At 52.6% G+C, this 23671-nt stretch overlaps 71 non-coding genes across 71 annotated transcripts; 35 read left to right on the top strand and 36 right to left on the bottom strand.

Annotated features, from left to right (window-relative positions):
• Window positions 1-47: 47 nt before the first annotated feature.
• Trnad-guc (transfer RNA aspartic acid (anticodon GUC)) lies at window positions 48-119 on the top strand. The gene has a single exon. It is a non-coding gene; the product is annotated as a tRNA-Asp (tRNA).
• A 213-nt stretch (window positions 120-332) lies between these two features.
• On the bottom strand, window positions 333-404 carry Trnam-cau (transfer RNA methionine (anticodon CAU)). The gene has a single exon. It is a non-coding gene; the product is annotated as a tRNA-Met (tRNA).
• Window positions 405-687: 283 nt separating this feature from the next.
• Window positions 688-760, bottom strand: Trnar-acg (transfer RNA arginine (anticodon ACG)). Its single transcript has one exon. It is a non-coding gene; the product is annotated as a tRNA-Arg (tRNA).
• Window positions 761-1190: 430 nt separating this feature from the next.
• On the top strand, window positions 1191-1282 carry Trnai-uau (transfer RNA isoleucine (anticodon UAU)). Its single transcript is given in 2 exon segments — window positions 1191-1228; window positions 1247-1282. It is a non-coding gene; the product is annotated as a tRNA-Ile (tRNA).
• Window positions 1283-1393: 111 nt separating this feature from the next.
• Trnad-guc (transfer RNA aspartic acid (anticodon GUC)) lies at window positions 1394-1465 on the top strand. The gene has a single exon. It is a non-coding gene; the product is annotated as a tRNA-Asp (tRNA).
• A 213-nt stretch (window positions 1466-1678) lies between these two features.
• Window positions 1679-1750, bottom strand: Trnam-cau (transfer RNA methionine (anticodon CAU)). Its single transcript has one exon. It is a non-coding gene; the product is annotated as a tRNA-Met (tRNA).
• A 283-nt stretch (window positions 1751-2033) lies between these two features.
• On the bottom strand, window positions 2034-2106 carry Trnar-acg (transfer RNA arginine (anticodon ACG)). The gene has a single exon. It is a non-coding gene; the product is annotated as a tRNA-Arg (tRNA).
• Window positions 2107-2536: 430 nt separating this feature from the next.
• On the top strand, window positions 2537-2628 carry Trnai-uau (transfer RNA isoleucine (anticodon UAU)). Its single transcript is given in 2 exon segments — window positions 2537-2574; window positions 2593-2628. It is a non-coding gene; the product is annotated as a tRNA-Ile (tRNA).
• Window positions 2629-2739: 111 nt separating this feature from the next.
• Trnad-guc (transfer RNA aspartic acid (anticodon GUC)) lies at window positions 2740-2811 on the top strand. Its single transcript has one exon. It is a non-coding gene; the product is annotated as a tRNA-Asp (tRNA).
• Window positions 2812-3024: 213 nt separating this feature from the next.
• Window positions 3025-3096, bottom strand: Trnam-cau (transfer RNA methionine (anticodon CAU)). Its single transcript has one exon. It is a non-coding gene; the product is annotated as a tRNA-Met (tRNA).
• Window positions 3097-3379: 283 nt separating this feature from the next.
• On the bottom strand, window positions 3380-3452 carry Trnar-acg (transfer RNA arginine (anticodon ACG)). Its single transcript has one exon. It is a non-coding gene; the product is annotated as a tRNA-Arg (tRNA).
• Window positions 3453-3882: 430 nt separating this feature from the next.
• Window positions 3883-3974, top strand: Trnai-uau (transfer RNA isoleucine (anticodon UAU)). The gene is given in 2 exon segments: window positions 3883-3920; window positions 3939-3974. It is a non-coding gene; the product is annotated as a tRNA-Ile (tRNA).
• A 111-nt stretch (window positions 3975-4085) lies between these two features.
• Window positions 4086-4157, top strand: Trnad-guc (transfer RNA aspartic acid (anticodon GUC)). Its single transcript has one exon. It is a non-coding gene; the product is annotated as a tRNA-Asp (tRNA).
• A 213-nt stretch (window positions 4158-4370) lies between these two features.
• Trnam-cau (transfer RNA methionine (anticodon CAU)) lies at window positions 4371-4442 on the bottom strand. Its single transcript has one exon. It is a non-coding gene; the product is annotated as a tRNA-Met (tRNA).
• Window positions 4443-4715: 273 nt separating this feature from the next.
• On the bottom strand, window positions 4716-4788 carry Trnar-acg (transfer RNA arginine (anticodon ACG)). The gene has a single exon. It is a non-coding gene; the product is annotated as a tRNA-Arg (tRNA).
• Window positions 4789-5217: 429 nt separating this feature from the next.
• Window positions 5218-5309, top strand: Trnai-uau (transfer RNA isoleucine (anticodon UAU)). Its single transcript is given in 2 exon segments — window positions 5218-5255; window positions 5274-5309. It is a non-coding gene; the product is annotated as a tRNA-Ile (tRNA).
• Window positions 5310-5420: 111 nt separating this feature from the next.
• On the top strand, window positions 5421-5492 carry Trnad-guc (transfer RNA aspartic acid (anticodon GUC)). Its single transcript has one exon. It is a non-coding gene; the product is annotated as a tRNA-Asp (tRNA).
• Window positions 5493-5705: 213 nt separating this feature from the next.
• Trnam-cau (transfer RNA methionine (anticodon CAU)) lies at window positions 5706-5777 on the bottom strand. The gene has a single exon. It is a non-coding gene; the product is annotated as a tRNA-Met (tRNA).
• A 283-nt stretch (window positions 5778-6060) lies between these two features.
• Window positions 6061-6133, bottom strand: Trnar-acg (transfer RNA arginine (anticodon ACG)). Its single transcript has one exon. It is a non-coding gene; the product is annotated as a tRNA-Arg (tRNA).
• A 442-nt stretch (window positions 6134-6575) lies between these two features.
• Window positions 6576-6667, top strand: Trnai-uau (transfer RNA isoleucine (anticodon UAU)). The gene is given in 2 exon segments: window positions 6576-6613; window positions 6632-6667. It is a non-coding gene; the product is annotated as a tRNA-Ile (tRNA).
• A 111-nt stretch (window positions 6668-6778) lies between these two features.
• Trnad-guc (transfer RNA aspartic acid (anticodon GUC)) lies at window positions 6779-6850 on the top strand. The gene has a single exon. It is a non-coding gene; the product is annotated as a tRNA-Asp (tRNA).
• A 213-nt stretch (window positions 6851-7063) lies between these two features.
• Window positions 7064-7135, bottom strand: Trnam-cau (transfer RNA methionine (anticodon CAU)). The gene has a single exon. It is a non-coding gene; the product is annotated as a tRNA-Met (tRNA).
• Window positions 7136-7408: 273 nt separating this feature from the next.
• On the bottom strand, window positions 7409-7481 carry Trnar-acg (transfer RNA arginine (anticodon ACG)). Its single transcript has one exon. It is a non-coding gene; the product is annotated as a tRNA-Arg (tRNA).
• A 430-nt stretch (window positions 7482-7911) lies between these two features.
• Trnai-uau (transfer RNA isoleucine (anticodon UAU)) lies at window positions 7912-8003 on the top strand. The gene is given in 2 exon segments: window positions 7912-7949; window positions 7968-8003. It is a non-coding gene; the product is annotated as a tRNA-Ile (tRNA).
• A 111-nt stretch (window positions 8004-8114) lies between these two features.
• Trnad-guc (transfer RNA aspartic acid (anticodon GUC)) lies at window positions 8115-8186 on the top strand. Its single transcript has one exon. It is a non-coding gene; the product is annotated as a tRNA-Asp (tRNA).
• Window positions 8187-8399: 213 nt separating this feature from the next.
• On the bottom strand, window positions 8400-8471 carry Trnam-cau (transfer RNA methionine (anticodon CAU)). The gene has a single exon. It is a non-coding gene; the product is annotated as a tRNA-Met (tRNA).
• Window positions 8472-8754: 283 nt separating this feature from the next.
• Window positions 8755-8827, bottom strand: Trnar-acg (transfer RNA arginine (anticodon ACG)). Its single transcript has one exon. It is a non-coding gene; the product is annotated as a tRNA-Arg (tRNA).
• A 430-nt stretch (window positions 8828-9257) lies between these two features.
• On the top strand, window positions 9258-9349 carry Trnai-uau (transfer RNA isoleucine (anticodon UAU)). Its single transcript is given in 2 exon segments — window positions 9258-9295; window positions 9314-9349. It is a non-coding gene; the product is annotated as a tRNA-Ile (tRNA).
• Window positions 9350-9460: 111 nt separating this feature from the next.
• Window positions 9461-9532, top strand: Trnad-guc (transfer RNA aspartic acid (anticodon GUC)). The gene has a single exon. It is a non-coding gene; the product is annotated as a tRNA-Asp (tRNA).
• A 213-nt stretch (window positions 9533-9745) lies between these two features.
• Trnam-cau (transfer RNA methionine (anticodon CAU)) lies at window positions 9746-9817 on the bottom strand. Its single transcript has one exon. It is a non-coding gene; the product is annotated as a tRNA-Met (tRNA).
• Window positions 9818-10089: 272 nt separating this feature from the next.
• On the bottom strand, window positions 10090-10162 carry Trnar-acg (transfer RNA arginine (anticodon ACG)). Its single transcript has one exon. It is a non-coding gene; the product is annotated as a tRNA-Arg (tRNA).
• Window positions 10163-10604: 442 nt separating this feature from the next.
• Window positions 10605-10696, top strand: Trnai-uau (transfer RNA isoleucine (anticodon UAU)). The gene is given in 2 exon segments: window positions 10605-10642; window positions 10661-10696. It is a non-coding gene; the product is annotated as a tRNA-Ile (tRNA).
• Window positions 10697-10807: 111 nt separating this feature from the next.
• On the top strand, window positions 10808-10879 carry Trnad-guc (transfer RNA aspartic acid (anticodon GUC)). Its single transcript has one exon. It is a non-coding gene; the product is annotated as a tRNA-Asp (tRNA).
• A 213-nt stretch (window positions 10880-11092) lies between these two features.
• On the bottom strand, window positions 11093-11164 carry Trnam-cau (transfer RNA methionine (anticodon CAU)). The gene has a single exon. It is a non-coding gene; the product is annotated as a tRNA-Met (tRNA).
• A 283-nt stretch (window positions 11165-11447) lies between these two features.
• Trnar-acg (transfer RNA arginine (anticodon ACG)) lies at window positions 11448-11520 on the bottom strand. Its single transcript has one exon. It is a non-coding gene; the product is annotated as a tRNA-Arg (tRNA).
• Window positions 11521-11950: 430 nt separating this feature from the next.
• Window positions 11951-12042, top strand: Trnai-uau (transfer RNA isoleucine (anticodon UAU)). Its single transcript is given in 2 exon segments — window positions 11951-11988; window positions 12007-12042. It is a non-coding gene; the product is annotated as a tRNA-Ile (tRNA).
• Window positions 12043-12153: 111 nt separating this feature from the next.
• Window positions 12154-12225, top strand: Trnad-guc (transfer RNA aspartic acid (anticodon GUC)). Its single transcript has one exon. It is a non-coding gene; the product is annotated as a tRNA-Asp (tRNA).
• Window positions 12226-12438: 213 nt separating this feature from the next.
• Window positions 12439-12510, bottom strand: Trnam-cau (transfer RNA methionine (anticodon CAU)). Its single transcript has one exon. It is a non-coding gene; the product is annotated as a tRNA-Met (tRNA).
• Window positions 12511-12782: 272 nt separating this feature from the next.
• Trnar-acg (transfer RNA arginine (anticodon ACG)) lies at window positions 12783-12855 on the bottom strand. Its single transcript has one exon. It is a non-coding gene; the product is annotated as a tRNA-Arg (tRNA).
• A 442-nt stretch (window positions 12856-13297) lies between these two features.
• Window positions 13298-13389, top strand: Trnai-uau (transfer RNA isoleucine (anticodon UAU)). Its single transcript is given in 2 exon segments — window positions 13298-13335; window positions 13354-13389. It is a non-coding gene; the product is annotated as a tRNA-Ile (tRNA).
• Window positions 13390-13500: 111 nt separating this feature from the next.
• Trnad-guc (transfer RNA aspartic acid (anticodon GUC)) lies at window positions 13501-13572 on the top strand. Its single transcript has one exon. It is a non-coding gene; the product is annotated as a tRNA-Asp (tRNA).
• Window positions 13573-13785: 213 nt separating this feature from the next.
• Window positions 13786-13857, bottom strand: Trnam-cau (transfer RNA methionine (anticodon CAU)). Its single transcript has one exon. It is a non-coding gene; the product is annotated as a tRNA-Met (tRNA).
• A 283-nt stretch (window positions 13858-14140) lies between these two features.
• Window positions 14141-14213, bottom strand: Trnar-acg (transfer RNA arginine (anticodon ACG)). The gene has a single exon. It is a non-coding gene; the product is annotated as a tRNA-Arg (tRNA).
• A 430-nt stretch (window positions 14214-14643) lies between these two features.
• On the top strand, window positions 14644-14735 carry Trnai-uau (transfer RNA isoleucine (anticodon UAU)). The gene is given in 2 exon segments: window positions 14644-14681; window positions 14700-14735. It is a non-coding gene; the product is annotated as a tRNA-Ile (tRNA).
• Window positions 14736-14846: 111 nt separating this feature from the next.
• On the top strand, window positions 14847-14918 carry Trnad-guc (transfer RNA aspartic acid (anticodon GUC)). Its single transcript has one exon. It is a non-coding gene; the product is annotated as a tRNA-Asp (tRNA).
• Window positions 14919-15131: 213 nt separating this feature from the next.
• Window positions 15132-15203, bottom strand: Trnam-cau (transfer RNA methionine (anticodon CAU)). The gene has a single exon. It is a non-coding gene; the product is annotated as a tRNA-Met (tRNA).
• A 283-nt stretch (window positions 15204-15486) lies between these two features.
• Trnar-acg (transfer RNA arginine (anticodon ACG)) lies at window positions 15487-15559 on the bottom strand. The gene has a single exon. It is a non-coding gene; the product is annotated as a tRNA-Arg (tRNA).
• A 430-nt stretch (window positions 15560-15989) lies between these two features.
• Trnai-uau (transfer RNA isoleucine (anticodon UAU)) lies at window positions 15990-16081 on the top strand. The gene is given in 2 exon segments: window positions 15990-16027; window positions 16046-16081. It is a non-coding gene; the product is annotated as a tRNA-Ile (tRNA).
• Window positions 16082-16192: 111 nt separating this feature from the next.
• Trnad-guc (transfer RNA aspartic acid (anticodon GUC)) lies at window positions 16193-16264 on the top strand. The gene has a single exon. It is a non-coding gene; the product is annotated as a tRNA-Asp (tRNA).
• A 213-nt stretch (window positions 16265-16477) lies between these two features.
• On the bottom strand, window positions 16478-16549 carry Trnam-cau (transfer RNA methionine (anticodon CAU)). The gene has a single exon. It is a non-coding gene; the product is annotated as a tRNA-Met (tRNA).
• A 283-nt stretch (window positions 16550-16832) lies between these two features.
• Trnar-acg (transfer RNA arginine (anticodon ACG)) lies at window positions 16833-16905 on the bottom strand. The gene has a single exon. It is a non-coding gene; the product is annotated as a tRNA-Arg (tRNA).
• Window positions 16906-17335: 430 nt separating this feature from the next.
• Window positions 17336-17427, top strand: Trnai-uau (transfer RNA isoleucine (anticodon UAU)). Its single transcript is given in 2 exon segments — window positions 17336-17373; window positions 17392-17427. It is a non-coding gene; the product is annotated as a tRNA-Ile (tRNA).
• Window positions 17428-17538: 111 nt separating this feature from the next.
• Window positions 17539-17610, top strand: Trnad-guc (transfer RNA aspartic acid (anticodon GUC)). The gene has a single exon. It is a non-coding gene; the product is annotated as a tRNA-Asp (tRNA).
• Window positions 17611-17823: 213 nt separating this feature from the next.
• On the bottom strand, window positions 17824-17895 carry Trnam-cau (transfer RNA methionine (anticodon CAU)). Its single transcript has one exon. It is a non-coding gene; the product is annotated as a tRNA-Met (tRNA).
• A 283-nt stretch (window positions 17896-18178) lies between these two features.
• On the bottom strand, window positions 18179-18251 carry Trnar-acg (transfer RNA arginine (anticodon ACG)). Its single transcript has one exon. It is a non-coding gene; the product is annotated as a tRNA-Arg (tRNA).
• A 430-nt stretch (window positions 18252-18681) lies between these two features.
• On the top strand, window positions 18682-18773 carry Trnai-uau (transfer RNA isoleucine (anticodon UAU)). The gene is given in 2 exon segments: window positions 18682-18719; window positions 18738-18773. It is a non-coding gene; the product is annotated as a tRNA-Ile (tRNA).
• A 111-nt stretch (window positions 18774-18884) lies between these two features.
• Trnad-guc (transfer RNA aspartic acid (anticodon GUC)) lies at window positions 18885-18956 on the top strand. Its single transcript has one exon. It is a non-coding gene; the product is annotated as a tRNA-Asp (tRNA).
• A 213-nt stretch (window positions 18957-19169) lies between these two features.
• Trnam-cau (transfer RNA methionine (anticodon CAU)) lies at window positions 19170-19241 on the bottom strand. The gene has a single exon. It is a non-coding gene; the product is annotated as a tRNA-Met (tRNA).
• Window positions 19242-19524: 283 nt separating this feature from the next.
• On the bottom strand, window positions 19525-19597 carry Trnar-acg (transfer RNA arginine (anticodon ACG)). The gene has a single exon. It is a non-coding gene; the product is annotated as a tRNA-Arg (tRNA).
• Window positions 19598-20027: 430 nt separating this feature from the next.
• Window positions 20028-20119, top strand: Trnai-uau (transfer RNA isoleucine (anticodon UAU)). The gene is given in 2 exon segments: window positions 20028-20065; window positions 20084-20119. It is a non-coding gene; the product is annotated as a tRNA-Ile (tRNA).
• Window positions 20120-20230: 111 nt separating this feature from the next.
• Window positions 20231-20302, top strand: Trnad-guc (transfer RNA aspartic acid (anticodon GUC)). The gene has a single exon. It is a non-coding gene; the product is annotated as a tRNA-Asp (tRNA).
• A 213-nt stretch (window positions 20303-20515) lies between these two features.
• Trnam-cau (transfer RNA methionine (anticodon CAU)) lies at window positions 20516-20587 on the bottom strand. The gene has a single exon. It is a non-coding gene; the product is annotated as a tRNA-Met (tRNA).
• A 283-nt stretch (window positions 20588-20870) lies between these two features.
• Trnar-acg (transfer RNA arginine (anticodon ACG)) lies at window positions 20871-20943 on the bottom strand. The gene has a single exon. It is a non-coding gene; the product is annotated as a tRNA-Arg (tRNA).
• A 430-nt stretch (window positions 20944-21373) lies between these two features.
• Window positions 21374-21465, top strand: Trnai-uau (transfer RNA isoleucine (anticodon UAU)). The gene is given in 2 exon segments: window positions 21374-21411; window positions 21430-21465. It is a non-coding gene; the product is annotated as a tRNA-Ile (tRNA).
• Window positions 21466-21576: 111 nt separating this feature from the next.
• On the top strand, window positions 21577-21648 carry Trnad-guc (transfer RNA aspartic acid (anticodon GUC)). The gene has a single exon. It is a non-coding gene; the product is annotated as a tRNA-Asp (tRNA).
• Window positions 21649-21861: 213 nt separating this feature from the next.
• Trnam-cau (transfer RNA methionine (anticodon CAU)) lies at window positions 21862-21933 on the bottom strand. The gene has a single exon. It is a non-coding gene; the product is annotated as a tRNA-Met (tRNA).
• A 283-nt stretch (window positions 21934-22216) lies between these two features.
• Trnar-acg (transfer RNA arginine (anticodon ACG)) lies at window positions 22217-22289 on the bottom strand. The gene has a single exon. It is a non-coding gene; the product is annotated as a tRNA-Arg (tRNA).
• A 430-nt stretch (window positions 22290-22719) lies between these two features.
• Trnai-uau (transfer RNA isoleucine (anticodon UAU)) lies at window positions 22720-22811 on the top strand. The gene is given in 2 exon segments: window positions 22720-22757; window positions 22776-22811. It is a non-coding gene; the product is annotated as a tRNA-Ile (tRNA).
• A 111-nt stretch (window positions 22812-22922) lies between these two features.
• On the top strand, window positions 22923-22994 carry Trnad-guc (transfer RNA aspartic acid (anticodon GUC)). The gene has a single exon. It is a non-coding gene; the product is annotated as a tRNA-Asp (tRNA).
• Window positions 22995-23207: 213 nt separating this feature from the next.
• Trnam-cau (transfer RNA methionine (anticodon CAU)) lies at window positions 23208-23279 on the bottom strand. Its single transcript has one exon. It is a non-coding gene; the product is annotated as a tRNA-Met (tRNA).
• Window positions 23280-23562: 283 nt separating this feature from the next.
• Trnar-acg (transfer RNA arginine (anticodon ACG)) lies at window positions 23563-23635 on the bottom strand. Its single transcript has one exon. It is a non-coding gene; the product is annotated as a tRNA-Arg (tRNA).
• Window positions 23636-23671: the final 36 nt, after the last annotated feature.

The raw sequence follows: 23671 nt of genomic DNA, 5'->3' as shown, positions 1-23671 counted from the left end.
ACTTGAGAAGCAGAAATGTGCGTGCATTGTATAGACCGCCTGCGTGTTCCTCGGTAGTATAGTGGTTAGTATCCCCGCCTGTCACGCGGGAGACCGGGGTTCGATTCCCCGCCGGGGAGGTGCGATTTTTATATCGCGAGAAAGCATTACCCTTGTGATCAAGGAATGTAATTGCTAAAAAATCGTAAGAAGGTCTGCGTCTTAGGAAGTGTTTCTCGTATTCTTCACACGACGTCATCGTTTCACAACTCACAGGGTTTACTGACGACGCTGAATCAGCGCACCCCAAGCTTAATGATCGAGCTCGAAGCACCAACGAAAAAGAATAATTTTAGCAGAGCGTGGTTTCGATCCACGGACCTCTGGGTTATGGGCCCAGCACGCTTCCACTGCGCCACTCTGCTGCGTGCAGCAGTCCGTCCTTTTCGGTGCGTGGCATTGGACACTTGGAAAGCGTTGTGTGCATCGGTTTCACGCGCCTACCGTTTAATTAACTGCGTATCATCTCTCAGCTTGACTTGTCTCGACTTTGCTCGACTGACGCTACGCTGACGCTTGCACGAAGCGATATTTACCACGATCGTCTCGAGATGCAGCTGCGAGATGCTCAGGATTAACATTGCACTCCACGAAGGTGGAGACATTCGAATGCATTGCCTAGCTACGCCCCCGCAACTAACAAAATGCCGACCCTGCCAGGATTCGAACCTGGAATCTTCTGATCCGTAGTCAGACGCGTTATCCGTTGCGCCACAGGGCCACTGTTCGCGGTGTAAGCCACGGGGCGGGTGCACATCGCAAAGCAACATGTTCTCCGTGGCTCGGCAATTGCGTGTCGTCCACTGACAACGGCGGCGCGGCCACTCTGGTCTTCCGCACTCTGCAGGGAGCTGCTAAGGAAGGCATCTCTCCTCCAGCTCCTCGGCCACGGTGCGCCTGCACAGCCTAGAGCTTGCCATACATCTGGACAGGTAGCAGAATGCAAGGCGCCCGTTTTTCTGCATTTTTTCGGTGATGACAAGCGGTTGATATGCCTGTAAGTGTAGCATATGAAACAAGAATCGTATGAAGCATTCGTAGACAGGTGCTGAAGTGGCAGTATGGCCGTAGGTGATGATCGTATGATGGGTCTGTAGCCACAACAGCTTGGCAGCAAAGTGAATACCGCTAACTGAAACCATTCCGCTGTAGCCCCAGTGGCGCAATTGGTTAGCGCACGGTACTTATAAGGCAGTAGCCGTGAGCAATGCCGGGGTTGTGAGTTCGAGCCTCACCTGGGGCATACTTTTATTTCGTAGCAGCTGACTCTGGAAGCATCGGGACGCTAGATTTTAGATGTATCACGTACTTGAGAAACAGAAATGTGCGTGCATTGTATAGACCGCCTGCGTGTTCCTCGGTAGTATAGTGGTTAGTATCCCCGCCTGTCACGCGGGAGACCGGGGTTCGATTCCCCGCCGGGGAGGTGCGATTTTTATATCGCGAGAAAGCATTACCCTTGTGATCAAGGAATGTAATTGCTAAAAAATCGTAAGAAGGTCTGCGTCTTAGGAAGTGTTTCTCGTATTCTTCACACGACGTCATCGTTTCACAACTCACAGGGTTTACTGACGACGCTGAATCAGCGCACCCCAAGCTTAATGATCGAGCTCGAAGCACCAACGAAAAAGAATAATTTTAGCAGAGCGTGGTTTCGATCCACGGACCTCTGGGTTATGGGCCCAGCACGCTTCCACTGCGCCACTCTGCTGCGTGCAGCAGTCCGTCCTTTTCGGTGCGTGGCATTGGACACTTGGAAAGCGTTGTGTGCATCGGTTTCACGCGCCTACCGTTTAATTAACTGCGTATCATCTCTCAGCTTGACTTGTCTCGACTTTGCTCGACTGACGCTACGCTGACGCTTGCACGAAGCGATATTTACCACGATCGTCTCGAGATGCAGCTGCGAGATGCTCAGGATTAACATTGCACTCCACGAAGGTGGAGACATTCGAATGCATTGCCTAGCTACGCCCCCGCAACTAACAAAATGCCGACCCTGCCAGGATTCGAACCTGGAATCTTCTGATCCGTAGTCAGACGCGTTATCCGTTGCGCCACAGGGCCACTGTTCGCGGTGTAAGCCACGGGGCGGGTGCACATCGCAAAGCAACATGTTCTCCGTGGCTCGGCAATTGCGTGTCGTCCACTGACAACGGCGGCGCGGCCACTCTGGTCTTCCGCACTCTGCAGGGAGCTGCTAAGGAAGGCATCTCTCCTCCAGCTCCTCGGCCACGGTGCGCCTGCACAGCCTAGAGCTTGCCATACATCTGGACAGGTAGCAGAATGCAAGGCGCCCGTTTTTCTGCATTTTTTCGGTGATGACAAGCGGTTGATATGCCTGTAAGTGTAGCATATGAAACAAGAATCGTATGAAGCATTCGTAGACAGGTGCTGAAGTGGCAGTATGGCCGTAGGTGATGATCGTATGATGGGTCTGTAGCCACAACAGCTTGGCAGCAAAGTGAATACCGCTAACTGAAACCATTCCGCTGTAGCCCCAGTGGCGCAATTGGTTAGCGCACGGTACTTATAAGGCAGTAGCCGTGAGCAATGCCGGGGTTGTGAGTTCGAGCCTCACCTGGGGCATACTTTTATTTCGTAGCAGCTGACTCTGGAAGCATCGGGACCCTAGATTTTAGATGTATCACGTACTTGAGAAGCAGAAATGTGCGTGCATTGTATAGACCGCCTGCGTGTTCCTCGGTAGTATAGTGGTTAGTATCCCCGCCTGTCACGCGGGAGACCGGGGTTCGATTCCCCGCCGGGGAGGTGCGATTTTTATATCGCGAGAAAGCATTACCCTTGTGATCAAGGAATGTAATTGCTAAAAAATCGTAAGAAGGTCTGCGTCTTAGGAAGTGTTTCTCGTATTCTTCACACGACGTCATCGTTTCACAACTCACAGGGTTTACTGACGACGCTGAATCAGCGCACCCCAAGCTTAATGATCGAGCTCGAAGCACCAACGAAAAAGAATAATTTTAGCAGAGCGTGGTTTCGATCCACGGACCTCTGGGTTATGGGCCCAGCACGCTTCCACTGCGCCACTCTGCTGCGTGCAGCAGTCCGTCCTTTTCGGTGCGTGGCATTGGACACTTGGAAAGCGTTGTGTGCATCGGTTTCACGCGCCTACCGTTTAATTAACTGCGTATCATCTCTCAGCTTGACTTGTCTCGACTTTGCTCGACTGACGCTACGCTGACGCTTGCACGAAGCGATATTTACCACGATCGTCTCGAGATGCAGCTGCGAGATGCTCAGGATTAACATTGCACTCCACGAAGGTGGAGACATTCGAATGCATTGCCTAGCTACGCCCCCGCAACTAACAAAATGCCGACCCTGCCAGGATTCGAACCTGGAATCTTCTGATCCGTAGTCAGACGCGTTATCCGTTGCGCCACAGGGCCACTGTTCGCGGTGTAAGCCACGGGGCGGGTGCACATCGCAAAGCAACATGTTCTCCGTGGCTCGGCAATTGCGTGTCGTCCACTGACAACGGCGGCGCGGCCACTCTGGTCTTCCGCACTCTGCAGGGAGCTGCTAAGGAAGGCATCTCTCCTCCAGCTCCTCGGCCACGGTGCGCCTGCACAGCCTAGAGCTTGCCATACATCTGGACAGGTAGCAGAATGCAAGGCGCCCGTTTTTCTGCATTTTTTCGGTGATGACAAGCGGTTGATATGCCTGTAAGTGTAGCATATGAAACAAGAATCGTATGAAGCATTCGTAGACAGGTGCTGAAGTGGCAGTATGGCCGTAGGTGATGATCGTATGATGGGTCTGTAGCCACAACAGCTTGGCAGCAAAGTGAATACCGCTAACTGAAACCATTCCGCTGTAGCCCCAGTGGCGCAATTGGTTAGCGCACGGTACTTATAAGGCAGTAGCCGTGAGCAATGCCGGGGTTGTGAGTTCGAGCCTCACCTGGGGCATACTTTTATTTCGTAGCAGCTGACTCTGGAAGCATCGGGACGCTAGATTTTAGATGTATCACGTACTTGAGAAGCAGAAATGTGCGTGCATTGTATAGACCGCCTGCGTGTTCCTCGGTAGTATAGTGGTTAGTATCCCCGCCTGTCACGCGGGAGACCGGGGTTCGATTCCCCGCCGGGGAGGTGCGATTTTTATATCGCGAGAAAGCATTACCCTTGTGATCAAGGAATGTAATTGCTAAAAAATCGTAAGAAGGTCTGCGTCTTAGGAAGTGTTTCTCGTATTCTTCACACGACGTCATCGTTTCACAACTCACAGGGTTTACTGACGACGCTGAATCAGCGCACCCCAAGCTTAATGATCGAGCTCGAAGCACCAACGAAAAAGAATAATTTTAGCAGAGCGTGGTTTCGATCCACGGACCTCTGGGTTATGGGCCCAGCACGCTTCCACTGCGCCACTCTGCTGCGTGCAGCAGTCCGTCCTTTTCGGTGCGTGGCATTGGACACTTGGAAAGCGTTGTGTGCATCGGTTTCACGCGCCTACCGTTTAATTAAGTGCGTATCATCTCTCAGCTTGACTTGTCTCGACTGACGCTACGCTGACGCTTGCACGAAGCGATATTTACCACGATCGTCTCGAGATGCAGCTGCGAGATGCTCAGGATTAACATTGCACTCCACGAAGGTGGAGACATTCGAATGCATTGCCTAGCTACGCCCCCGCAACTAACAAAATGCCGACCCTGCCAGGATTCGAACCTGGAATCTTCTGATCCGTAGTCAGACGCGTTATCCGTTGCGCCACAGGGCCACTGTTCGCGGTGTAAGCCACGGGGCGGGTGCACATCGCAAAGCAACATGTTCTCCGTGGCTCGGCAATTGCGTGTCGTCCACTGACAACGGCGGCGCGGCCACTCTGGTCTTCCGCACTCTGCAGGGAGCTGCTAAGGAAGGCATCTCTCCTCCAGCTCCTCGGCCACGGTGCGCCTGCACAGCCTAGAGCTTGCCATACATCTGGACAGGTAGCAGAATGCAAGGCGCCCGTTTTTCTGCATTTTTCGGTGATGACAAGCGGTTGATATGCCTGTAAGTGTAGCATATGAAACAAGAATCGTATGAAGCATTCGTAGACAGGTGCTGAAGTGGCAGTATGGCCGTAGGTGATGATCGTATGATGGGTCTGTAGCCACAACAGCTTGGCAGCAAAGTGAATACCGCTAACTGAAACCATTCCGCTGTAGCCCCAGTGGCGCAATTGGTTAGCGCACGGTACTTATAAGGCAGTAGCCGTGAGCAATGCCGGGGTTGTGAGTTCGAGCCTCACCTGGGGCATACTTTTATTTCGTAGCAGCTGACTCTGGAAGCATCGGGACGCTAGATTTTAGATGTATCACGTACTTGAGAAGCAGAAATGTGCGTGCATTGTATAGACCGCCTGCGTGTTCCTCGGTAGTATAGTGGTTAGTATCCCCACCTGTCACGCGGGAGACCGGGGTTCGATTCCCCGCCGGGGAGGTGCGATTTTTATATCGCGAGAAAGCATTACCCTTGTGATCAAGGAATGTAATTGCTAAAAAATCGTAAGAAGGTCTGCGTCTTAGGAAGTGTTTCTCGTATTCTTCACACGACGTCATCGTTTCACAACTCACAGGGTTTACTGACGACGCTGAATCAGCGCACCCCAAGCTTAATGATCGAGCTCGAAGCACCAACGAAAAAGAATAATTTTAGCAGAGCGTGGTTTCGATCCACGGACCTCTGGGTTATGGGCCCAGCACGCTTCCACTGCGCCACTCTGCTGCGTGCAGCAGTCCGTCCTTTTCGGTGCGTGGCATTGGACACTTGGAAAGCGTTGTGTGCATCGGTTTCACGCGCCTACCGTTTAATTAACTGCGTATCATCTCTCAGCTTGACTTGTCTCGACTTTGCTCGACTGACGCTACGCTGACGCTTGCACGAAGCGATATTTACCACGATCGTCTCGAGATGCAGCTGCGAGATGCTCAGGATTAACATTGCACTCCACGAAGGTGGAGACATTCGAATGCATTGCCTAGCTACGCCCCCGCAACTAACAAAATGCCGACCCTGCCAGGATTCGAACCTGGAATCTTCTGATCCGTAGTCAGACGCGTTATTCGTTGCGCCACAGGGCCACTGTTCGCGGTGTAAGCCACGGGGCGGGTGCACATCGCAAAGCAACGTGTTCTCCGTGGCTCGGCAATTGCGTGTCGTCCACTGACAACGGCGGCGCGGCCACTCTGGTCTTCCGCACTCTGCAGGGAGCTGCTAAGGAAGGCATCTCTCCTCCAGCTCCTCGGCCACGGTGCGCCTGCACAGCCTAGAGCTTGCCATACATCTGCCCCCGCTGTTGGACAGGTAGCAGAATGCAAGGCGCCCGTTTTTCTGCATTTTTTCGGTGATGACAAGCGGTTGATATGCCTGTAAGTGTAGCATATGAAACAAGAATCGTATGAAGCATTCGTAGACAGGTGCTGAAGTGGCAGTATGGCCGTAGGTGATGATCGTATGATGGGTCTGTAGCCACAACAGCTTGGCAGCAAAGTGAATACCGCTAACTGAAACCATTCCGCTGTAGCCCCAGTGGCGCAATTGGTTAGCGCACGGTACTTATAAGGCAGTAGCCGTGAGCAATGCCGGGGTTGTGAGTTCGAGCCTCACCTGGGGCATACTTTTATTTCGTAGCAGCTGACTCTGGAAGCATCGGGACGCTAGATTTTAGATGTATCACGTACTTGAGAAGCAGAAATGTGCGTGCATTGTATAGACCGCCTGCGTGTTCCTCGGTAGTATAGTGGTTAGTATCCCCGCCTGTCACGCGGGAGACCGGGGTTCGATTCCCCGCCGGGGAGGTGCGATTTTTATATCGCGAGAAAGCATTACCCTTGTGATCAAGGAATGTAATTGCTAAAAAATCGTAAGAAGGTCTGCGTCTTAGGAAGTGTTTCTCGTATTCTTCACACGACGTCATCGTTTCACAACTCACAGGGTTTACTGACGACGCTGAATCAGCGCACCCCAAGCTTAATGATCGAGCTCGAAGCACCAACGAAAAAGAATAATTTTAGCAGAGCGTGGTTTCGATCCACGGACCTCTGGGTTATGAGCCCAGCACGCTTCCACTGCGCCACTCTGCTGCGTGCAGCAGTCCGTCCTTTTCGGTGCGTGGCATTGGACACTTGGAAAGCGTTGTGTGCATCGGTTTCACGCGCCTACCGTTTAATTAACTGCGTATCATCTCTCAGCTTGACTTGTCTCGACTGACGCTACGCTGACGCTTGCACGAAGCGATATTTACCACGATCGTCTCGAGATGCAGCTGCGAGATGCTCAGGATTAACATTGCACTCCACGAAGGTGGAGACATTCGAATGCATTGCCTAGCTACGCCCCCGCAACTAACAAAATGCCGACCCTGCCAGGATTCGAACCTGGAATCTTCTGATCCGTAGTCAGACGCGTTATCCGTTGCGCCACAGGGCCACTGTTCGCGGTGTAAGCCACGGGGCGGGTGCACATCGCAAAGCAACATGTTCTCCGTGGCTCGGCAATTGCGTGTCGTCCACTGACAACGGCGGCGCGGCCACTCTGGTCTTCCGCACTCTGCAGGGAGCTGCTAAGGAAGGCATCTCTCCTCCAGCTCCTCGGCCACGGTGCGCCTGCACAGCCTAGAGCTTGCCATACATCTGGACAGGTAGCAGAATGCAAGGCGCCCGTTTTTCTGCATTTTTTCGGTGATGACAAGCGGTTGATATGCCTGTAAGTGTAGCATATGAAACAAGAATCGTATGAAGCATTCGTAGACAGGTGCTGAAGTGGCAGTATGGCCGTAGGTGATGATCGTATGATGGGTCTGTAGCCACAACAGCTTGGCAGCAAAGTGAATACCGCTAACTGAAACCATTCCGCTGTAGCCCCAGTGGCGCAATTGGTTAGCGCACGGTACTTATAAGGCAGTAGCCGTGAGCAATGCCGGGGTTGTGAGTTCGAGCCTCACCTGGGGCATACTTTTATTTCGTAGCAGCTGACTCTGGAAGCATCGGGACGCTAGATTTTAGATGTATCACGTACTTGAGAAGCAGAAATGTGCGTGCATTGTATAGACCGCCTGCGTGTTCCTCGGTAGTATAGTGGTTAGTATCCCCGCCTGTCACGCGGGAGACCGGGGTTCGATTCCCCGCCGGGGAGGTGCGATTTTTATATCGCGAGAAAGCATTACCCTTGTGATCAAGGAATGTAATTGCTAAAAAATCGTAAGAAGGTCTGCGTCTTAGGAAGTGTTTCTCGTATTCTTCACACGACGTCATCGTTTCACAACTCACAGGGTTTACTGACGACGCTGAATCAGCGCACCCCAAGCTTAATGATCGAGCTCGAAGCACCAACGAAAAAGAATAATTTTAGCAGAGCGTGGTTTCGATCCACGGACCTCTGGGTTATGGGCCCAGCACGCTTCCACTGCGCCACTCTGCTGCGTGCAGCAGTCCGTCCTTTTCGGTGCGTGGCATTGGACACTTGGAAAGCGTTGTGTGCATCGGTTTCACGCGCCTACCGTTTAATTAAGTGCGTATCATCTCTCAGCTTGACTTGTCTCGACTTTGCTCGACTGACGCTACGCTGACGCTTGCACGAAGCGATATTTACCACGATCGTCTCGAGATGCAGCTGCGAGATGCTCAGGATTAACATTGCACTCCACGAAGGTGGAGACATTCGAATGCATTGCCTAGCTACGCCCCCGCAACTAACAAAATGCCGACCCTGCCAGGATTCGAACCTGGAATCTTCTGATCCGTAGTCAGACGCGTTATCCGTTGCGCCACAGGGCCACTGTTCGCGGTGTAAGCCACGGGGCGGGTGCACATCGCAAAGCAACATGTTCTCCGTGGCTCGGCAATTGCGTGTCGTCCACTGACAACGGCGGCGCGGCCACTCTGGTCTTCCGCACTCTGCAGGGAGCTGCTAAGGAAGGCATCTCTCCTCCAGCTCCTCGGCCACGGTGCGCCTGCACAGCCTAGAGCTTGCCATACATCTGGACAGGTAGCAGAATGCAAGGCGCCCGTTTTTCTGCATTTTTTCGGTGATGACAAGCGGTTGATATGCCTGTAAGTGTAGCATATGAAACAAGAATCGTATGAAGCATTCGTAGACAGGTGCTGAAGTGGCAGTATGGCCGTAGGTGATGATCGTATGATGGGTCTGTAGCCACAACAGCTTGGCAGCAAAGTGAATACCGCTAACTGAAACCATTCCGCTGTAGCCCCAGTGGCGCAATTGGTTAGCGCACGGTACTTATAAGGCAGTAGCCGTGAGCAATGCCGGGGTTGTGAGTTCGAGCCTCACCTGGGGCATACTTTTATTTCGTAGCAGCTGACTCTGGAAGCATCGGGACGCTAGATTTTAGATGTATCACGTACTTGAGAAGCAGAAATGTGCGTGCATTGTATAGACCGCCTGCGTGTTCCTCGGTAGTATAGTGGTTAGTATCCCCACCTGTCACGCGGGAGACCGGGGTTCGATTCCCCGCCGGGGAGGTGCGATTTTTATATCGCGAGAAAGCATTACCCTTGTGATCAAGGAATGTAATTGCTAAAAAATCGTAAGAAGGTCTGCGTCTTAGGAAGTGTTTCTCGTATTCTTCACACGACGTCATCGTTTCACAACTCACAGGGTTTACTGACGACGCTGAATCAGCGCACCCCAAGCTTAATGATCGAGCTCGAAGCACCAACGAAAAAGAATAATTTTAGCAGAGCGTGGTTTCGATCCACGGACCTCTGGGTTATGGGCCCAGCACGCTTCCACTGCGCCACTCTGCTGCGTGCAGCAGTCCGTCCTTTTCGGTGCGTGGCATTGGACACTTGGAAAGCGTTGTGTGCATCGGTTTCACGCGCCTACCGTTTAATTAACTGCGTATCATCTCTCAGCTTGACTTGTCTCGACTTTGCTCGACTGACGCTTGCACGAAGCGATATTTACCACGATCGTCTCGAGATGCAGCTGCGAGATGCTCAGGATTAACATTGCACTCCACGAAGGTGGAGACATTCGAATGCATTGCCTAGCTACGCCCCCGCAACTAACAAAATGCCGACCCTGCCAGGATTCGAACCTGGAATCTTCTGATCCGTAGTCAGACGCGTTATTCGTTGCGCCACAGGGCCACTGTTCGCGGTGTAAGCCACGGGGCGGGTGCACATCGCAAAGCAACGTGTTCTCCGTGGCTCGGCAATTGCGTGTCGTCCACTGACAACGGCGGCGCGGCCACTCTGGTCTTCCGCACTCTGCAGGGAGCTGCTAAGGAAGGCATCTCTCCTCCAGCTCCTCGGCCACGGTGCGCCTGCACAGCCTAGAGCTTGCCATATATCTGCCCCCGCTGTTGGACAGGTAGCAGAATGCAAGGCGCCCGTTTTTCTGCATTTTTTCGGTGATGACAAGCGGTTGATATGCCTGTAAGTGTAGCATATGAAACAAGAATCGTATGAAGCATTCGTAGACAGGTGCTGAAGTGGCAGTATGGCCGTAGGTGATGATCGTATGATGGGTCTGTAGCCACAACAGCTTGGCAGCAAAGTGAATACCGCTAACTGAAACCATTCCGCTGTAGCCCCAGTGGCGCAATTGGTTAGCGCACGGTACTTATAAGGCAGTAGCCGTGAGCAATGCCGGGGTTGTGAGTTCGAGCCTCACCTGGGGCATACTTTTATTTCGTAGCAGCTGACTCTGGAAGCATCGGGACGCTAGATTTTAGATGTATCACGTACTTGAGAAGCAGAAATGTGCGTGCATTGTATAGACCGCCTGCGTGTTCCTCGGTAGTATAGTGGTTAGTATCCCCGCCTGTCACGCGGGAGACCGGGGTTCGATTCCCCGCCGGGGAGGTGCGATTTTTATATCGCGAGAAAGCATTACCCTTGTGATCAAGGAATGTAATTGCTAAAAAATCGTAAGAAGGTCTGCGTCTTAGGAAGTGTTTCTCGTATTCTTCACACGACGTCATCGTTTCACAACTCACAGGGTTTACTGACGACGCTGAATCAGCGCACCCCAAGCTTAATGATCGAGCTCGAAGCACCAACGAAAAAGAATAATTTTAGCAGAGCGTGGTTTCGATCCACGGACCTCTGGGTTATGGGCCCAGCACGCTTCCACTGCGCCACTCTGCTGCGTGCAGCAGTCCGTCCTTTTCGGTGCGTGGCATTGGACACTTGGAAAGCGTTGTGTGCATCGGTTTCACGCGCCTACCGTTTAATTAACTGCGTATCATCTCTCAGCTTGACTTGTCTCGACTTTGCTCGACTGACGCTACGCTGACGCTTGCACGAAGCGATATTTACCACGATCGTCTCGAGATGCAGCTGCGAGATGCTCAGGATTAACATTGCACTCCACGAAGGTGGAGACATTCGAATGCATTGCCTAGCTACGCCCCCGCAACTAACAAAATGCCGACCCTGCCAGGATTCGAACCTGGAATCTTCTGATCCGTAGTCAGACGCGTTATCCGTTGCGCCACAGGGCCACTGTTCGCGGTGTAAGCCACGGGGCGGGTGCACATCGCAAAGCAACATGTTCTCCGTGGCTCGGCAATTGCGTGTCGTCCACTGACAACGGCGGCGCGGCCACTCTGGTCTTCCGCACTCTGCAGGGAGCTGCTAAGGAAGGCATCTCTCCTCCAGCTCCTCGGCCACGGTGCGCCTGCACAGCCTAGAGCTTGCCATACATCTGGACAGGTAGCAGAATGCAAGGCGCCCGTTTTTCTGCATTTTTTCGGTGATGACAAGCGGTTGATATGCCTGTAAGTGTAGCATATGAAACAAGAATCGTATGAAGCATTCGTAGACAGGTGCTGAAGTGGCAGTATGGCCGTAGGTGATGATCGTATGATGGGTCTGTAGCCACAACAGCTTGGCAGCAAAGTGAATACCGCTAACTGAAACCATTCCGCTGTAGCCCCAGTGGCGCAATTGGTTAGCGCACGGTACTTATAAGGCAGTAGCCGTGAGCAATGCCGGGGTTGTGAGTTCGAGCCTCACCTGGGGCATACTTTTATTTCGTAGCAGCTGACTCTGGAAGCATCGGGACGCTAGATTTTAGATGTATCACGTACTTGAGAAGCAGAAATGTGCGTGCATTGTATAGATCGCCTGCGTGTTCCTCGGTAGTATAGTGGTTAGTATCCCCGCCTGTCACGCGGGAGACCGGGGTTCGATTCCCCGCCGGGGAGGTGCGATTTTTATATCGCGAGAAAGCATTACCCTTGTGATCAAGGAATGTAATTGCTAAAAAATCGTAAGAAGGTCTGCGTCTTAGGAAGTGTTTCTCGTATTCTTCACACGACGTCATCGTTTCACAACTCACAGGGTTTACTGACGACGCTGAATCAGCGCACCCCAAGCTTAATGATCGAGCTCGAAGCACCAACGAAAAAGAATAATTTTAGCAGAGCGTGGTTTCGATCCACGGACCTCTGGGTTATGGGCCCAGCACGCTTCCACTGCGCCACTCTGCTGCGTGCAGCAGTCCGTCCTTTTCGGTGCGTGGCATTGGACACTTGGAAAGCGTTGTGTGCATCGGTTTCACGCGCCTACCGTTTAATTAACTGCGTATCATCTCTCAGCTTGACTTGTCTCGACTTTGCTCGACTGACGCTTGCACGAAGCGATATTTACCACGATCGTCTCGAGATGCAGCTGCGAGATGCTCAGGATTAACATTGCACTCCACGAAGGTGGAGACATTCGAATGCATTGCCTAGCTACGCCCCCGCAACTAACAAAATGCCGACCCTGCCAGGATTCGAACCTGGAATCTTCTGATCCGTAGTCAGACGCGTTATTCGTTGCGCCACAGGGCCACTGTTCGCGGTGTAAGCCACGGGGCGGGTGCACATCGCAAAGCAACGTGTTCTCCGTGGCTCGGCAATTGCGTGTCGTCCACTGACAACGGCGGCGCGGCCACTCTGGTCTTCCGCACTCTGCAGGGAGCTGCTAAGGAAGGCATCTCTCCTCCAGCTCCTCGGCCACGGTGCGCCTGCACAGCCTAGAGCTTGCCATATATCTGCCCCCGCTGTTGGACAGGTAGCAGAATGCAAGGCGCCCGTTTTTCTGCATTTTTTCGGTGATGACAAGCGGTTGATATGCCTGTAAGTGTAGCATATGAAACAAGAATCGTATGAAGCATTCGTAGACAGGTGCTGAAGTGGCAGTATGGCCGTAGGTGATGATCGTATGATGGGTCTGTAGCCACAACAGCTTGGCAGCAAAGTGAATACCGCTAACTGAAACCATTCCGCTGTAGCCCCAGTGGCGCAATTGGTTAGCGCACGGTACTTATAAGGCAGTAGCCGTGAGCAATGCCGGGGTTGTGAGTTCGAGCCTCACCTGGGGCATACTTTTATTTCGTAGCAGCTGACTCTGGAAGCATCGGGACGCTAGATTTTAGATGTATCACGTACTTGAGAAGCAGAAATGTGCGTGCATTGTATAGACCGCCTGCGTGTTCCTCGGTAGTATAGTGGTTAGTATCCCCGCCTGTCACGCGGGAGACCGGGGTTCGATTCCCCGCCGGGGAGGTGCGATTTTTATATCGCGAGAAAGCATTACCCTTGTGATCAAGGAATGTAATTGCTAAAAAATCGTAAGAAGGTCTGCGTCTTAGGAAGTGTTTCTCGTATTCTTCACACGACGTCATCGTTTCACAACTCACAGGGTTTACTGACGACGCTGAATCAGCGCACCCCAAGCTTAATGATCGAGCTCGAAGCACCAACGAAAAAGAATAATTTTAGCAGAGCGTGGTTTCGATCCACGGACCTCTGGGTTATGGGCCCAGCACGCTTCCACTGCGCCACTCTGCTGCGTGCAGCAGTCCGTCCTTTTCGGTGCGTGGCATTGGACACTTGGAAAGCGTTGTGTGCATCGGTTTCACGCGCCTACCGTTTAATTAACTGCGTATCATCTCTCAGCTTGACTTGTCTCGACTTTGCTCGACTGACGCTACGCTGACGCTTGCACGAAGCGATATTTACCACGATCGTCTCGAGATGCAGCTGCGAGATGCTCAGGATTAACATTGCACTCCACGAAGGTGGAGACATTCGAATGCATTGCCTAGCTACGCCCCCGCAACTAACAAAATGCCGACCCTGCCAGGATTCGAACCTGGAATCTTCTGATCCGTAGTCAGACGCGTTATCCGTTGCGCCACAGGGCCACTGTTCGCGGTGTAAGCCACGGGGCGGGTGCACATCGCAAAGCAACATGTTCTCCGTGGCTCGGCAATTGCGTGTCGTCCACTGACAACGGCGGCGCGGCCACTCTGGTCTTCCGCACTCTGCAGGGAGCTGCTAAGGAAGGCATCTCTCCTCCAGCTCCTCGGCCACGGTGCGCCTGCACAGCCTAGAGCTTGCCATACATCTGGACAGGTAGCAGAATGCAAGGCGCCCGTTTTTCTGCATTTTTTCGGTGATGACAAGCGGTTGATATGCCTGTAAGTGTAGCATATGAAACAAGAATCGTATGAAGCATTCGTAGACAGGTGCTGAAGTGGCAGTATGGCCGTAGGTGATGATCGTATGATGGGTCTGTAGCCACAACAGCTTGGCAGCAAAGTGAATACCGCTAACTGAAACCATTCCGCTGTAGCCCCAGTGGCGCAATTGGTTAGCGCACGGTACTTATAAGGCAGTAGCCGTGAGCAATGCCGGGGTTGTGAGTTCGAGCCTCACCTGGGGCATACTTTTATTTCGTAGCAGCTGACTCTGGAAGCATCGGGACGCTAGATTTTAGATGTATCACGTACTTGAGAAGCAGAAATGTGCGTGCATTGTATAGATCGCCTGCGTGTTCCTCGGTAGTATAGTGGTTAGTATCCCCGCCTGTCACGCGGGAGACCGGGGTTCGATTCCCCGCCGGGGAGGTGCGATTTTTATATCGCGAGAAAGCATTACCCTTGTGATCAAGGAATGTAATTGCTAAAAAATCGTAAGAAGGTCTGCGTCTTAGGAAGTGTTTCTCGTATTCTTCACACGACGTCATCGTTTCACAACTCACAGGGTTTACTGACGACGCTGAATCAGCGCACCCCAAGCTTAATGATCGAGCTCGAAGCACCAACGAAAAAGAATAATTTTAGCAGAGCGTGGTTTCGATCCACGGACCTCTGGGTTATGGGCCCAGCACGCTTCCACTGCGCCACTCTGCTGCGTGCAGCAGTCCGTCCTTTTCGGTGCGTGGCATTGGACACTTGGAAAGCGTTGTGTGCATCGGTTTCACGCGCCTACCGTTTAATTAACTGCGTATCATCTCTCAGCTTGACTTGTCTCGACTTTGCTCGACTGACGCTACGCTGACGCTTGCACGAAGCGATATTTACCACGATCGTCTCGAGATGCAGCTGCGAGATGCTCAGGATTAACATTGCACTCCACGAAGGTGGAGACATTCGAATGCATTGCCTAGCTACGCCCCCGCAACTAACAAAATGCCGACCCTGCCAGGATTCGAACCTGGAATCTTCTGATCCGTAGTCAGACGCGTTATCCGTTGCGCCACAGGGCCACTGTTCGCGGTGTAAGCCACGGGGCGGGTGCACATCGCAAAGCAACATGTTCTCCGTGGCTCGGCAATTGCGTGTCGTCCACTGACAACGGCGGCGCGGCCACTCTGGTCTTCCGCACTCTGCAGGGAGCTGCTAAGGAAGGCATCTCTCCTCCAGCTCCTCGGCCACGGTGCGCCTGCACAGCCTAGAGCTTGCCATACATCTGGACAGGTAGCAGAATGCAAGGCGCCCGTTTTTCTGCATTTTTTCGGTGATGACAAGCGGTTGATATGCCTGTAAGTGTAGCATATGAAACAAGAATCGTATGAAGCATTCGTAGACAGGTGCTGAAGTGGCAGTATGGCCGTAGGTGATGATCGTATGATGGGTCTGTAGCCACAACAGCTTGGCAGCAAAGTGAATACCGCTAACTGAAACCATTCCGCTGTAGCCCCAGTGGCGCAATTGGTTAGCGCACGGTACTTATAAGGCAGTAGCCGTGAGCAATGCCGGGGTTGTGAGTTCGAGCCTCACCTGGGGCATACTTTTATTTCGTAGCAGCTGACTCTGGAAGCATCGGGACGCTAGATTTTAGATGTATCACGTACTTGAGAAGCAGAAATGTGCGTGCATTGTATAGACCCCCTGCGTGTTCCTCGGTAGTATAGTGGTTAGTATCCCCGCCTGTCACGCGGGAGACCGGGGTTCGATTCCCCGCCGGGGAGGTGCGATTTTTATATCGCGAGAAAGCATTACCCTTGTGATCAAGGAATGTAATTGCTAAAAAATCGTAAGAAGGTCTGCGTCTTAGGAAGTGTTTCTCGTATTCTTCACACGACGTCATCGTTTCACAACTCACAGGGTTTACTGACGACGCTGAATCAGCGCACCCCAAGCTTAATGATCGAGCTCGAAGCACCAACGAAAAAGAATAATTTTAGCAGAGCGTGGTTTCGATCCACGGACCTCTGGGTTATGGGCCCAGCACGCTTCCACTGCGCCACTCTGCTGCGTGCAGCAGTCCGTCCTTTTCGGTGCGTGGCATTGGACACTTGGAAAGCGTTGTGTGCTTCGGTTTCACGCGCCTACCGTTTAATTAACTGCGTATCATCTCTCAGCTTGACTTGTCTCGACTTTGCTCGACTGACGCTACGCTGACGCTTGCACGAAGCGATATTTACCACGATCGTCTCGAGATGCAGCTGCGAGATGCTCAGGATTAACATTGCACTCCACGAAGGTGGAGACATTCGAATGCATTGCCTAGCTACGCCCCCGCAACTAACAAAATGCCGACCCTGCCAGGATTCGAACCTGGAATCTTCTGATCCGTAGTCAGACGCGTTATCCGTTGCGCCACAGGGCCACTGTTCGCGGTGTAAGCCACGGGGCGGGTGCACATCGCAAAGCAACATGTTCTCCGTGGCTCGGCAATTGCGTGTCGTCCACTGACAACGGCGGCGCGGCCACTCTGGTCTTCCGCACTCTGCAGGGAGCTGCTAAGGAAGGCATCTCTCCTCCAGCTCCTCGGCCACGGTGCGCCTGCACAGCCTAGAGCTTGCCATACATCTGGACAGGTAGCAGAATGCAAGGCGCCCGTTTTTCTGCATTTTTTCGGTGATGACAAGCGGTTGATATGCCTGTAAGTGTAGCATATGAAACAAGAATCGTATGAAGCATTCGTAGACAGGTGCTGAAGTGGCAGTATGGCCGTAGGTGATGATCGTATGATGGGTCTGTAGCCACAACAGCTTGGCAGCAAAGTGAATACCGCTAACTGAAACCATTCCGCTGTAGCCCCAGTGGCGCAATTGGTTAGCGCACGGTACTTATAAGGCAGTAGCCGTGAGCAATGCCGGGGTTGTGAGTTCGAGCCTCACCTGGGGCATACTTTTATTTCGTAGCAGCTGACTCTGGAAGCATCGGGACGCTAGATTTTAGATGTATCACGTACTTGAGAAGCAGAAATGTGCGTGCATTGTATAGACCCCCTGCGTGTTCCTCGGTAGTATAGTGGTTAGTATCCCCGCCTGTCACGCGGGAGACCGGGGTTCGATTCCCCGCCGGGGAGGTGCGATTTTTATATCGCGAGAAAGCATTACCCTTGTGATCAAGGAATGTAATTGCTAAAAAATCGTAAGAAGGTCTGCGTCTTAGGAAGTGTTTCTCGTATTCTTCACACGACGTCATCGTTTCACAACTCACAGGGTTTACTGACGACGCTGAATCAGCGCACCCCAAGCTTAATGATCGAGCTCGAAGCACCAACGAAAAAGAATAATTTTAGCAGAGCGTGGTTTCGATCCACGGACCTCTGGGTTATGGGCCCAGCACGCTTCCACTGCGCCACTCTGCTGCGTGCAGCAGTCCGTCCTTTTCGGTGCGTGGCATTGGACACTTGGAAAGCGTTGTGTGCATCGGTTTCACGCGCCTACCGTTTAATTAACTGCGTATCATCTCTCAGCTTGACTTGTCTCGACTTTGCTCGACTGACGCTACGCTGACGCTTGCACGAAGCGATATTTACCACGATCGTCTCGAGATGCAGCTGCGAGATGCTCAGGATTAACATTGCACTCCACGAAGGTGGAGACATTCGAATGCATTGCCTAGCTACGCCCCCGCAACTAACAAAATGCCGACCCTGCCAGGATTCGAACCTGGAATCTTCTGATCCGTAGTCAGACGCGTTATCCGTTGCGCCACAGGGCCACTGTTCGCGGTGTAAGCCACGGGGCGGGTGCACATCGCAAAGCAACATGTTCTCCGTGGCTCGGCAATTGCGTGTCGTCCACTGACAACGGCGGCGCGGCCACTCTGGTCTTCCGCACTCTGCAGGGAGCTGCTAAGGAAGGCATCTCTCCTCCAGCTCCTCGGCCACGGTGCGCCTGCACAGCCTAGAGCTTGCCATACATCTGGACAGGTAGCAGAATGCAAGGCGCCCGTTTTTCTGCATTTTTTCGGTGATGACAAGCGGTTGATATGCCTGTAAGTGTAGCATATGAAACAAGAATCGTATGAAGCATTCGTAGACAGGTGCTGAAGTGGCAGTATGGCCGTAGGTGATGATCGTATGATGGGTCTGTAGCCACAACAGCTTGGCAGCAAAGTGAATACCGCTAACTGAAACCATTCCGCTGTAGCCCCAGTGGCGCAATTGGTTAGCGCACGGTACTTATAAGGCAGTAGCCGTGAGCAATGCCGGGGTTGTGAGTTCGAGCCTCACCTGGGGCATACTTTTATTTCGTAGCAGCTGACTCTGGAAGCATCGGGACGCTAGATTTTAGATGTATCACGTACTTGAGAAACAGAAATGTGCGTGCATTGTATAGACCGCCTGCGTGTTCCTCGGTAGTATAGTGGTTAGTATCCCCGCCTGTCACGCGGGAGACCGGGGTTCGATTCCCCGCCGGGGAGGTGCGATTTTTATATCGCGAGAAAGCATTACCCTTGTGATCAAGGAATGTAATTGCTAAAAAATCGTAAGAAGGTCTGCGTCTTAGGAAGTGTTTCTCGTATTCTTCACACGACGTCATCGTTTCACAACTCACAGGGTTTACTGACGACGCTGAATCAGCGCACCCCAAGCTTAATGATCGAGCTCGAAGCACCAACGAAAAAGAATAATTTTAGCAGAGCGTGGTTTCGATCCACGGACCTCTGGGTTATGGGCCCAGCACGCTTCCACTGCGCCACTCTGCTGCGTGCAGCAGTCCGTCCTTTTCGGTGCGTGGCATTGGACACTTGGAAAGCGTTGTGTGCATCGGTTTCACGCGCCTACCGTTTAATTAACTGCGTATCATCTCTCAGCTTGACTTGTCTCGACTTTGCTCGACTGACGCTACGCTGACGCTTGCACGAAGCGATATTTACCACGATCGTCTCGAGATGCAGCTGCGAGATGCTCAGGATTAACATTGCACTCCACGAAGGTGGAGACATTCGAATGCATTGCCTAGCTACGCCCCCGCAACTAACAAAATGCCGACCCTGCCAGGATTCGAACCTGGAATCTTCTGATCCGTAGTCAGACGCGTTATCCGTTGCGCCACAGGGCCACTGTTCGCGGTGTAAGCCACGGGGCGGGTGCACATCGCAAAGCAACATGTTCTCCGTGGCTCGGCAATTGCGTGTCGTCCACTGACAACGGCGGCGCGGCCACTCTGGTCTTCCGCACTCTGCAGGGAGCTGCTAAGGAAGGCATCTCTCCTCCAGCTCCTCGGCCACGGTGCGCCTGCACAGCCTAGAGCTTGCCATACATCTGGACAGGTAGCAGAATGCAAGGCGCCCGTTTTTCTGCATTTTTTCGGTGATGACAAGCGGTTGATATGCCTGTAAGTGTAGCATATGAAACAAGAATCGTATGAAGCATTCGTAGACAGGTGCTGAAGTGGCAGTATGGCCGTAGGTGATGATCGTATGATGGGTCTGTAGCCACAACAGCTTGGCAGCAAAGTGAATACCGCTAACTGAAACCATTCCGCTGTAGCCCCAGTGGCGCAATTGGTTAGCGCACGGTACTTATAAGGCAGTAGCCGTGAGCAATGCCGGGGTTGTGAGTTCGAGCCTCACCTGGGGCATACTTTTATTTCGTAGCAGCTGACTCTGGAAGCATCGGGACGCTAGATTTTAGATGTATCACGTACTTGAGAAACAGAAATGTGCGTGCATTGTATAGACCGCCTGCGTGTTCCTCGGTAGTATAGTGGTTAGTATCCCCGCCTGTCACGCGGGAGACCGGGGTTCGATTCCCCGCCGGGGAGGTGCGATTTTTATATCGCGAGAAAGCATTACCCTTGTGATCAAGGAATGTAATTGCTAAAAAATCGTAAGAAGGTCTGCGTCTTAGGAAGTGTTTCTCGTATTCTTCACACGACGTCATCGTTTCACAACTCACAGGGTTTACTGACGACGCTGAATCAGCGCACCCCAAGCTTAATGATCGAGCTCGAAGCACCAACGAAAAAGAATAATTTTAGCAGAGCGTGGTTTCGATCCACGGACCTCTGGGTTATGGGCCCAGCACGCTTCCACTGCGCCACTCTGCTGCGTGCAGCAGTCCGTCCTTTTCGGTGCGTGGCATTGGACACTTGGAAAGCGTTGTGTGCATCGGTTTCACGCGCCTACCGTTTAATTAACTGCGTATCATCTCTCAGCTTGACTTGTCTCGACTTTGCTCGACTGACGCTACGCTGACGCTTGCACGAAGCGATATTTACCACGATCGTCTCGAGATGCAGCTGCGAGATGCTCAGGATTAACATTGCACTCCACGAAGGTGGAGACATTCGAATGCATTGCCTAGCTACGCCCCCGCAACTAACAAAATGCCGACCCTGCCAGGATTCGAACCTGGAATCTTCTGATCCGTAGTCAGACGCGTTATCCGTTGCGCCACAGGGCCACTGTTCGCGGTGTAAGCCACGGGGCGGGTGCACATCGCAAAGCAACATGTTCTCCGTGGCTCGGCAATTGCGTGTCGTCCACTGACAACGGCGGCGCGGCCACTCTGGTCTTCCGCACTCTGCAGGGAGCTGCTAAGGAAGGCATCTCTCCTCCAGCTCCTCGGCCACGGTGCGCCTGCACAGCCTAGAGCTTGCCATACATCTGGACAGGTAGCAGAATGCAAGGCGCCCGTTTTTCTGCATTTTTTCGGTGATGACAAGCGGTTGATATGCCTGTAAGTGTAGCATATGAAACAAGAATCGTATGAAGCATTCGTAGACAGGTGCTGAAGTGGCAGTATGGCCGTAGGTGATGATCGTATGATGGGTCTGTAGCCACAACAGCTTGGCAGCAAAGTGAATACCGCTAACTGAAACCATTCCGCTGTAGCCCCAGTGGCGCAATTGGTTAGCGCACGGTACTTATAAGGCAGTAGCCGTGAGCAATGCCGGGGTTGTGAGTTCGAGCCTCACCTGGGGCATACTTTTATTTCGTAGCAGCTGACTCTGGAAGCATCGGGACGCTAGATTTTAGATGTATCACGTACTTGAGAAGCAGAAATGTGCGTGCATTGTATAGACCGCCTGCGTGTTCCTCGGTAGTATAGTGGTTAGTATCCCCGCCTGTCACGCGGGAGACCGGGGTTCGATTCCCCGCCGGGGAGGTGCGATTTTTATATCGCGAGAAAGCATTACCCTTGTGATCAAGGAATGTAATTGCTAAAAAATCGTAAGAAGGTCTGCGTCTTAGGAAGTGTTTCTCGTATTCTTCACACGACGTCATCGTTTCACAACTCACAGGGTTTACTGACGACGCTGAATCAGCGCACCCCAAGCTTAATGATCGAGCTCGAAGCACCAACGAAAAAGAATAATTTTAGCAGAGCGTGGTTTCGATCCACGGACCTCTGGGTTATGGGCCCAGCACGCTTCCACTGCGCCACTCTGCTGCGTGCAGCAGTCCGTCCTTTTCGGTGCGTGGCATTGGACACTTGGAAAGCGTTGTGTGCATCGGTTTCACGCGCCTACCGTTTAATTAACTGCGTATCATCTCTCAGTTTGACTTGTCTCGACTTTGCTCGACTGACGCTACGCTGACGCTTGCACGAAGCGATATTTACCACGATCGTCTCGAGATGCAGCTGCGAGATGCTCAGGATTAACATTGCACTCCACGAAGGTGGAGACATTCGAATGCATTGCCTAGCTACGCCCCCGCAACTAACAAAATGCCGACCCTGCCAGGATTCGAACCTGGAATCTTCTGATCCGTAGTCAGACGCGTTATCCGTTGCGCCACAGGGCCACTGTTCGCGGTGTAAGCCACGGGGCGGGTGCACATCGCAAAGCAACATGTTCTCCGTGGCTCGGCAATTGCGTGTCGTCCACTGACAACGGCGGCGCGGCCACTCTGGTCTTCCGCACTCTGCAGGGAGCTGCTAAGGAAGGCATCTCTCCTCCAGCTCCTCGGCCACGGTGCGCCTGCACAGCCTAGAGCTTGCCATACATCTGGACAGGTAGCAGAATGCAAGGCGCCCGTTTTTCTGCATTTTTTCGGTGATGACAAGCGGTTGATATGCCTGTAAGTGTAGCATATGAAACAAGAATCGTATGAAGCATTCGTAGACAGGTGCTGAAGTGGCAGTATGGCCGTAGGTGATGATCGTATGATGGGTCTGTAGCCACAACAGCTTGGCAGCAAAGTGAATACCGCTAACTGAAACCATTCCGCTGTAGCCCCAGTGGCGCAATTGGTTAGCGCACGGTACTTATAAGGCAGTAGCCGTGAGCAATGCCGGGGTTGTGAGTTCGAGCCTCACCTGGGGCATACTTTTATTTCGTAGCAGCTGACTCTGGAAGCATCGGGACGCTAGATTTTAGATGTATCACGTACTTGAGAAGCAGAAATGTGCGTGCATTGTATAGACCGCCTGCGTGTTCCTCGGTAGTATAGTGGTTAGTATCCCCGCCTGTCACGCGGGAGACCGGGGTTCGATTCCCCGCCGGGGAGGTGCGATTTTTATATCGCGAGAAAGCATTACCCTTGTGATCAAGGAATGTAATTGCTAAAAAATCGTAAGAAGGTCTGCGTCTTAGGAAGTGTTTCTCGTATTCTTCACACGACGTCATTGTTTCACAACTCACAGGGTTTACTGACGACGCTGAATCAGCGCACCCCAAGCTTAATGATCGAGCTCGAAGCACCAACGAAAAAGAATAATTTTAGCAGAGCGTGGTTTCGATCCACGGACCTCTGGGTTATGGGCCCAGCACGCTTCCACTGCGCCACTCTGCTGCGTGCAGCAGTCCGTCCTTTTCGGTGCGTGGCATTGGACACTTGCAAAGCGTTGTGTGCATCGGTTTCACGCGCCTACCGTTTAATTAACTGCGTATCATCTCTCAGCTTGACTTGTCTCGACTTTGCTCGACTGACGCTACGCTGACGCTTGCACGAAGCGATATTTACCACGATCGTCTCGAGATGCAGCTGCGAGATGCTCAGGATTAACATTGCACTCCACGAAGGTGGAGACATTCGAATGCATTGCCTAGCTACGCCCCCGCAACTAACAAAATGCCGACCCTGCCAGGATTCGAACCTGGAATCTTCTGATCCGTAGTCAGACGCGTTATCCGTTGCGCCACAGGGCCACTGTTCGCGGTGTAAGCCACGGGGCGGGTGCACAT

Source organism: Schistocerca gregaria, chromosome 8 (genome assembly GCF_023897955.1).
Source record: "Schistocerca gregaria isolate iqSchGreg1 chromosome 8, iqSchGreg1.2, whole genome shotgun sequence".
In the NCBI taxonomy this organism is placed as follows: Eukaryota; Metazoa; Arthropoda; class Insecta; order Orthoptera; family Acrididae; genus Schistocerca; species Schistocerca gregaria.
This window is presented reverse-complemented; position numbering and strand designations above follow the sequence as displayed.